The sequence below is a fragment of the Eulemur rufifrons genome, chromosome 21, assembly GCF_041146395.1.
Source record: "Eulemur rufifrons isolate Redbay chromosome 21, OSU_ERuf_1, whole genome shotgun sequence".
Taxonomy (NCBI): domain Eukaryota; kingdom Metazoa; phylum Chordata; class Mammalia; order Primates; family Lemuridae; genus Eulemur; species Eulemur rufifrons.
Window position 1 is genome coordinate 12,624,872 of NC_091003.1, and position 7,478 is coordinate 12,632,349.

Below are 7,478 nucleotides of genomic sequence, written 5' to 3' on the forward strand. Positions count from 1 at the left end.
AATGCTGTCTCTTCTTACAACCACAAATTATCTCCTTTGTGCAAAAAGTGCTACACTTACCACTCCTTGCGAAACACTATTTTAGCCAAATCTTATTTGATAGCTGAGCAAATTGAAGCCCAGAGAGGTAATGGGGCTCTCCTAAGGCTTCCTGATTTTCAGCCTGCTCAGCTGCCCAGTATTCAATAACATTTTATTACTTTCATTGGATTTATTTTGTGATTACCTTCCAATTAAGGCGAGTGACTCTGGTTTTTTATTTATGGTAACGATACCACATTTCCTTTTTTAATAGGCTTTGCTTGCTTTTAAACCTTCCCACTGTTGAGATCAACTTGAAACAAGGCCCTGAGCAATGCCCATGTCCCTGTGTCCCCCACCACCACCGCCACCATACCCCCAAGCAGAGGCAGACACGAGGGATTTACACCTTACCCTACTGCCCCATGCTGAAATCCCCAGATAAGCCCCATGATTGGGGTCCTTCCCTCCCCAAGTCTAGAGGGAAAAATAGAAGCTAGGATGCAGTGATTCCTCTAAAGCAGGCTTTCTCGACCTCGCTACTATCGCCATTCGAGGCTAGCTAATCCTTTGTGGTGGGGGCTGTCCTGTGCAGTCCAGGATGCAGAGCAGTTTCCCTGGCCTCTACTCACTGGATGCTGGTAACACTCCGCCCTCCAGTGGTGACAACCAGAAATGTCTCCAGACGTTGTCAAAGTCACCCCTGGTCAAGAACTATGGGGTTACCCATGGCTGACATGTTCCTATCCCAGCCCTCTACATTTTCACAGCAAACTTTATTTATTTTATTTTTTTAACTAATTTTTTTATGGAATGCTTCACGGATTTGCGTGTCATCCTTGTGCAGGGCCCATGCTAACCTCTGTATCCAATTTTAGTGTATGTGCTGTGGAAGCGAGCACCACAGCAGACTTTAAATATAGAGCATTCCTTTGCCACTAAAGTTGGGGTAGTAGAAGTTCGCATTTTTTAAGAGCAGGATATTTTCTAAGAAAAAAAAAGAAACAATATCAATTCCCCACCAGCCATAAAGTTCACACCCTTTAGACAATTCACCTGCACTCTCCCAGGCAAAGGAAGCTTAAAGGATGGCACCTTCAAAGGGACCTTGCCCACCGCTGGGTCCTGCCTCAACACCTCTGAGCAGAGCTGACAGACGGGGGCCTGCTGGCATGGGTATTCCATTCTCTCAGAGCCTTTTGCACCTTGACATTGGAAATCTAAAACCACGGACATTTCCATACCTCATTACGGCATCTGGGGTCTATGCATGGCAATAGTGTCAGTGACTAAATGATGTGCCCCAAAAGGCAATCTGCCCTTCTTAAAGGAATCATTGATGTTAAAAATTCAGGTAAGGTATAGCATCAGTGAATGAATGAATGATCATGTATTCATTCATGTAATAGGAAATTAGAGTAAAATGCTGTTGGCTTCGTTTGGGTTCCTCTCAAGTCAAACTCTGAGACAAGGATTTGGGTGAAAGAAATTTATCTGGGAGTGACCCCAACTAGCACAGTGAGGAGGTGGGGCAATGAGACAGGGAAGGGAAGACCGCAGTGCAGGACACCTTAATGAGCTGGTTACTACCATGGGCTGCTGGCGTTCAGTCCCACTAGAGACCTCTAGGAGACAGTGTAGAACACGTTTCGAAATTGTCTTGTGGGCGGTCAAGGAAGCTGGGGTATTTGTCCACCTATTTCTCTTCCTCGTTGGTTGAGGGACACTCCTGAGATGTCACCCTTCTGGTGCCCCCTACCTGCTCTGAGGGGTACCAAGCTCATTGCCATGGCCAGAGGACACCTCCAGGCTGAGAGACAGAGGAAGGTATCAGAGCGTACAAGAACGGTCTGCAGACAATTTAAAGGATAAGCTTAGGGGATGCGGGTTGGATTCCAATGGTATCCATCTCCCAACAGTATCTTCCTGGGCTAAGCACAAGAGGCTACAAAAGCTTGGAGGAGGTTACAGAAATCTCTCACCACCCTGGTCCAGGCCACAGGTCTCTGGAATTATTCTAACAGTCTCCTAACAGTTTGCCTGTCCCTGTTTGTCCCCTCTCCACTTGGCAGACAGAGTGATCTTCCTAAAACACAAATCTGATTATTTCAACCCTTCCCCTTAAAACTTCTCAGTGCCTCTAAGACAAAACCCAGACTTTTGAACAACCCAACCTTATTTACCTATGTGGATTTATTTCTCACTGCTCCCACACCTTCTTGAGGTGAAGTCCCCAAACAGAGCACCTACTAATTCCCAGAACTGTGCCAAGCATGGGGGATGGAGAAGATGACAGGCACACTTCCAGCTCTCAATGATGACATTGAGGTCTGTGATGTGGTCTATCAGGGTGGGGGTGGGGGTATAGAGAGACCAAGATGGAAACACAGAATTCCAATCCTGTGTGTGCCCAGGAAGCTCCCATGGACGTGACCTAGATGTAATCCATAGACAGAGAATCAGTTATGTTAGGATTAACCCCGCCTCGTCTAGAGTTATTTAACAGAAAGTCAGGGATGGGACAGAGGGCTATTAACTTTGGAAAGAGAGTCTCTCCTGATGGGTGCAACAGGTGGCAAGGTGCACTGGGAGCAAGGCAGGTGCACTGGAGGGAACCAAGGAGGGAAACAGAAGCTGCAAAGCTTTGTCCCCTTCTCAGCAGCCTGCACAGCCCCCGATGACAGCCCCTGAAGTCAGTGGCTGAGGCCCCAGTCTAGCCCTCTTGGGATCGTCAGAGCTCAGCAGATGCAGAGACCTTCAACAGATTAGCCTCAGAGGTGGCTGGGCCGCTCTGGGAGGCTAAAAGCAGAGGGAAAGGGGGGAGCATGAGGGTGGATATGTCTAATTATGCAGGAGCCATTTTCTGTTTACTTAAAAATACCTTGAGTAATCAGCGGTGATGAGCAAGAGGAGGAAAGAGGCTGACTGAGAGTCTGAGGATGTTATGATCAATTAAATACCATCTCTCCAAATGTTTGCAGAGGGGAATTTTAAGGTGGAACTGATTTTAATTTGACAAAGAAACCTGAAATGCTTTTCCTTGGGGTTCCAAAATGAAAATGCATGCTTATCTGTGTAGCCTGCGTCACTCGTTTTGCTGAGTATATTTTCCCTGTGTGTTATCATCCCTATATTTCAGAAAGAATAAAAAACCCCAAACATAACAAAACAAAACGAGAAAAGCTCTCTAAATTATGAATGCCTACTCTGTGCCAGCTGTTTTGCAAATATTATTTCTAACCTCACGAAAACCCCATAAAGATGGGTGTTATTAACTCCACTTTACAGGTAAGGAAACTGAGGCTTTGAGAAGCCACTTTTCTAAGGTTACGCAATGCAACAGGTTTGCAGTCTATTTCATAGCTGTGCAAAGTTGGTATTACTTCCAAGTATCCATTACCAAAGTCAGAGACAGGGGTGGGGAGCTCAAACTCACCACTACCCCAGAGGATAGACGCTAAGCTTAGAGCGAGAATAAGCAGGTACCAGGCAGCACTCTGCCTCCGATTTCACTGTAAGATGAGGCTAGACTAGATGATGAACAGTTCCACTTACAAGCTGAGTGGCCTTGAGCAAGTTATTCAACCTCTCTGAGCTCCAGTTTTCACATGTGTGAGTGGGAGGTAATAATTAGTGCAAGATTCAGTGTGAGGCTGTCCATTAAGTGCCTTGCACAGAGCAGGTATTTATCAAAGTTAAGCACCTCCCTGTCCATTCTCCGTTATTCTTCCCTGGTCAGCCCCAGGGAAGCAATTTGGGGTCTTTGTCCCTCTGAAGCAGTAATACCTGCCTCGTGGGGCTGTGCTGTGTTCAGAATGGGTGCAGCTGTGTGAGGCTAGCACGGACACACAGTAAGAACACAATGAATGGTAGCACCTGTCATAAGAATTATTCTAATTATCATTGTTTAAAAATATACCCCTATCATCCAAAGATAATCTGTGTCAACATTTCCCAATATACCCTTACAGATACATAGAGTGAGAGAGATTAGGTTGCACATATTCTTTTCCCTGCTCCACCCACTTAACTTATACTGTGAATCCTTTTCTGTATCCTGTAAATATTCTGAATATTTACAGATGAATATCTGTAAATATTCATCTACATTGTTACTATAAGAAACTATACAGTATTCCAGTGCATTTGCAAACCCAAACCTTTGTTGTTAGATATTTAAGTTTACTTCTTTTTGTTCTTTTAGGGGAGGCTGCAATAAACACCCCTGTTGCTAAGCCACTGTGTACATTATTCTTTGTATTCATGAAAGATACTGTTTTAATGCCCAGCATACAGGAATGTCATAATTTATTTATTTATCCATTCACTTGAACCAATATCCTACTGCCAGATATTTAGATTATGGACAATTTTTCAGCTCTCATAAATAATAAGAATGTTTGGATACTACATCTTCATATATTACCTGATTATTTCTTTGGCATAAATTCTTAAGAAGGGTAATGAATGGGATCAGCAAGAATTTACATTTTTAAGGCTTTTGAAACTCTCAGCAAAAGTGCCCCTGAAAAGGATCATGGGAGTGTATTCATTCACCATCTTACCCAGTCACTTGCATTCATTCAACAAACATTTTCTTTGTTAGGAGGGGCTCATAACCTTCTCCCTCCTTCTCAGCACAATAATGCAATGATGCAACTGGAATCCAGCCAGATCTGTGCTGGGAGCCTGGTTCTGCCCCTCTTTAGTCTGTGCGATTTTAGGCAAGTCGCTTCATTTCCTGAGACTCCGCTTCCACCATCTCAGCAAATTCTAGGTTTACTGTGATGATCACACGAGACGCTGGATTTGAGAGAGCTTTGACGGCTGAACAAATAGAAGGGGCTCACTGCTAACACAAAGGGAATTTCTCATGCAGTATTCTCATTATCTTATTTTTGCACGGAACTTTAAGTTTGCCATGAGACCCCTTATTAGGTTTTCTTAACTCTCCCCTGCTATGGTTACCAAGACACAGATTGAACACAATTTCTTAAGTAAAAAAACGGGTCCAGAGAGACTCGGTGGCTTTCTCTCGACCCCGTGAGCCTCAGGACTGCTACCAAAGCCATCATCAGCCTGCTGTCGGAGCCGTATTTCCTTTTTCTACATCAGCAACATAAAAATGGCTATTACCCCCCAAAATGCACTTGTATTCATAATGAATCTGATGGTACCAGCAATTTAAAACATAAAGGCAATTTACCATTTAGTGCTTTGTAACCAAATAAAATGCACTGACCCTTTCTTTCTCTTTCCAGAAGATTTGGAATCTTCTCTGAGGGTTGGCAGGGAGGAGGGAGAGGGAATAAGACTGTAGATTCCTTGAGCATTGAGATTGCTACTTATTTCTGTATTTTTCATGGCCTCTAGCACAGCACTAGGCCCTCTGCAGAGGCAGCGACTGTGCTACAGAATAAGCATTCATCTTGAAGCCTAAAACCTACACTTGAAACACAGCTTTGTCACTTACTAGCTGAACAATTAACATGAAATTTATCAGTTGCCTATTATAATAGATGTCAGACACTGTACTAGGTGCTGTGTGGCTTTCAGCGAGTTAATTCACCTCTCTGAGTCTTTATTTCCTCTTCTGGATAATGGGAAGCTGAATTCCTACCTAATATGAGAATAAAAGAAAAGATCTAGAGAAAGGTCTGGTCACATGGTGGGGGTTCAATGACAAACAACACAGCAACACTTCTGTGTTCAAACATGTAATTGTGCATGGTATGTAGACACCCATGAGGTGCTACCCAAAAACTGTGACAAAGGGGAGTGTGATTGCCCTCCTGGAGGAACACTTCAAAGCATTTAAACAGGGCAGGGTCAGTAATTCATGTCATACATGCCTCTCTCAGCCTTTCCTCACCCACAGCAGACATTGCTAACCAAATACATCAATCCTTGCCAAAATCCTTCTCAATAAGGAATTTCCAGCCAGTTATGACCAATAGAACAGGGGTTTGGTTTCAGCTCAACCAAAGTAGCCCTATGTTCTTCTTTCTCCTGCCTCCTCCAGAGAGTGCATTCAGTCTAAAGAGAAACCAGCCTTTCTACTAGATGTTTGACTTTAGACAAGTTGCTTAACCTCTGTGTCTCAGTTTCCTCAACTGTAAAATGGGCCAGCTGACGGTATGTACCTCACAGCGTTGATGAGAACATCCAGTGAGATGACGTGTGCAAAGCCCCGGCACACCGTATGTTCTCAGTAAGCTTTACTTATTATTAGCTATGATTATTACACAGTTCCCAAGTGCTAGGCATCATTAAGCATTATCTTAATGGTGTCTTGAAAACAATCCTATGAAGTAGGTTTTGTCTTGTTAAATTTTTTTAACTAATTGTTGTTGATTGATTTGCACAAGCACATGGTGTTTGTTGATACAAAGCATTTAATGATGAGCTGGTTTATTTCCCGTGCTCACATGTTCTTCCCTGGCAGTCGTAGCCCAGTGCCACTGGAGCACTACACAACGGATATGACAACCTTAATTGTTCATGGCTTTAAACAAGTGATACAACAATTCTGTGGTGGCATCAAGATTGGAAGCCATGTTGCTTTGGTTCCATGTGCCATGAGAACCTCTGGTCTTTGTAACTACTCTTCCTGGCCCCCCCCCCCACACACACCTTATTAGAAAACAAAGACATGAACACAAATAAAATAAACAAACAAACACTAACCTGTGTGCTGTTATTCTGTTGCAGATAACCCCTTATATGCTTCCCTTCCCTGCTTTATGGGATTGTAACAACAGCCCCGTGAGGTAGGTACTGTTAGGATCCCCATTTTCCAGGAATCTTGGAGACACTCTGAGGACTAAATGAAATAATGTCACTTGAAAACAACACTCCTGACTTACAGCTCCTCCTGCCACTCTCCAGCTCTGGGAACTTGGCTGGGTTACAGAAGTTCCCTTTGTTTTTTTTTGCAGATGAGAGTTAATTACCTACACCTCACAGGGTTTTCATTCATTCATTTGTTCCCTAAACATTTCCTGAACTTCTAATGCCAAGAATTGTGCTTTGCACTTTATCTATATTGGAAACCAAAATAGGCATCATCTCTGATCTTAGGGAGCTTCCTGTCTAGGACTAAATGAGATTATTTATATAAAACTCTTAGCAGAGAGCCTGGCAAATAAAACCTGCTTGATAAAAGTTACCATCATTATTACTATTATTTTTGTGGCCCAGGCAGGGTTTGAATGAAAGTCTTTTTGAGTACAAAATCCCCTCCATAAAGATAGCATTTTGTAGGGGGCCTGCATGACATAGGAATAGAAAGGGACTTGAGATGGCCAGAGCCAACTACAAATGCCAGATTTTTAATATGTGCAATAGAAAACTGCACGATTCCTTATAATTCAAAAGCATTTTTTTTTTTTAGATCTTCTCATTCTCTTTCTCTTCATCCACCCCAGCCAGATGTACACTGTGTCTTTACATTTCCA

The 7,478-nt window shown here is 43.3% G+C and overlaps 1 pseudogene; it reads right to left on the reverse strand.

Annotated features, from left to right (window-relative positions):
* Positions 1–823: 823 nt before the first annotated feature.
* LOC138402002 (U6 spliceosomal RNA) lies at positions 824–923 on the reverse strand (annotated as a pseudogene).
* Between the last annotated feature and the right edge of the window lie 6,555 nt (positions 924–7,478).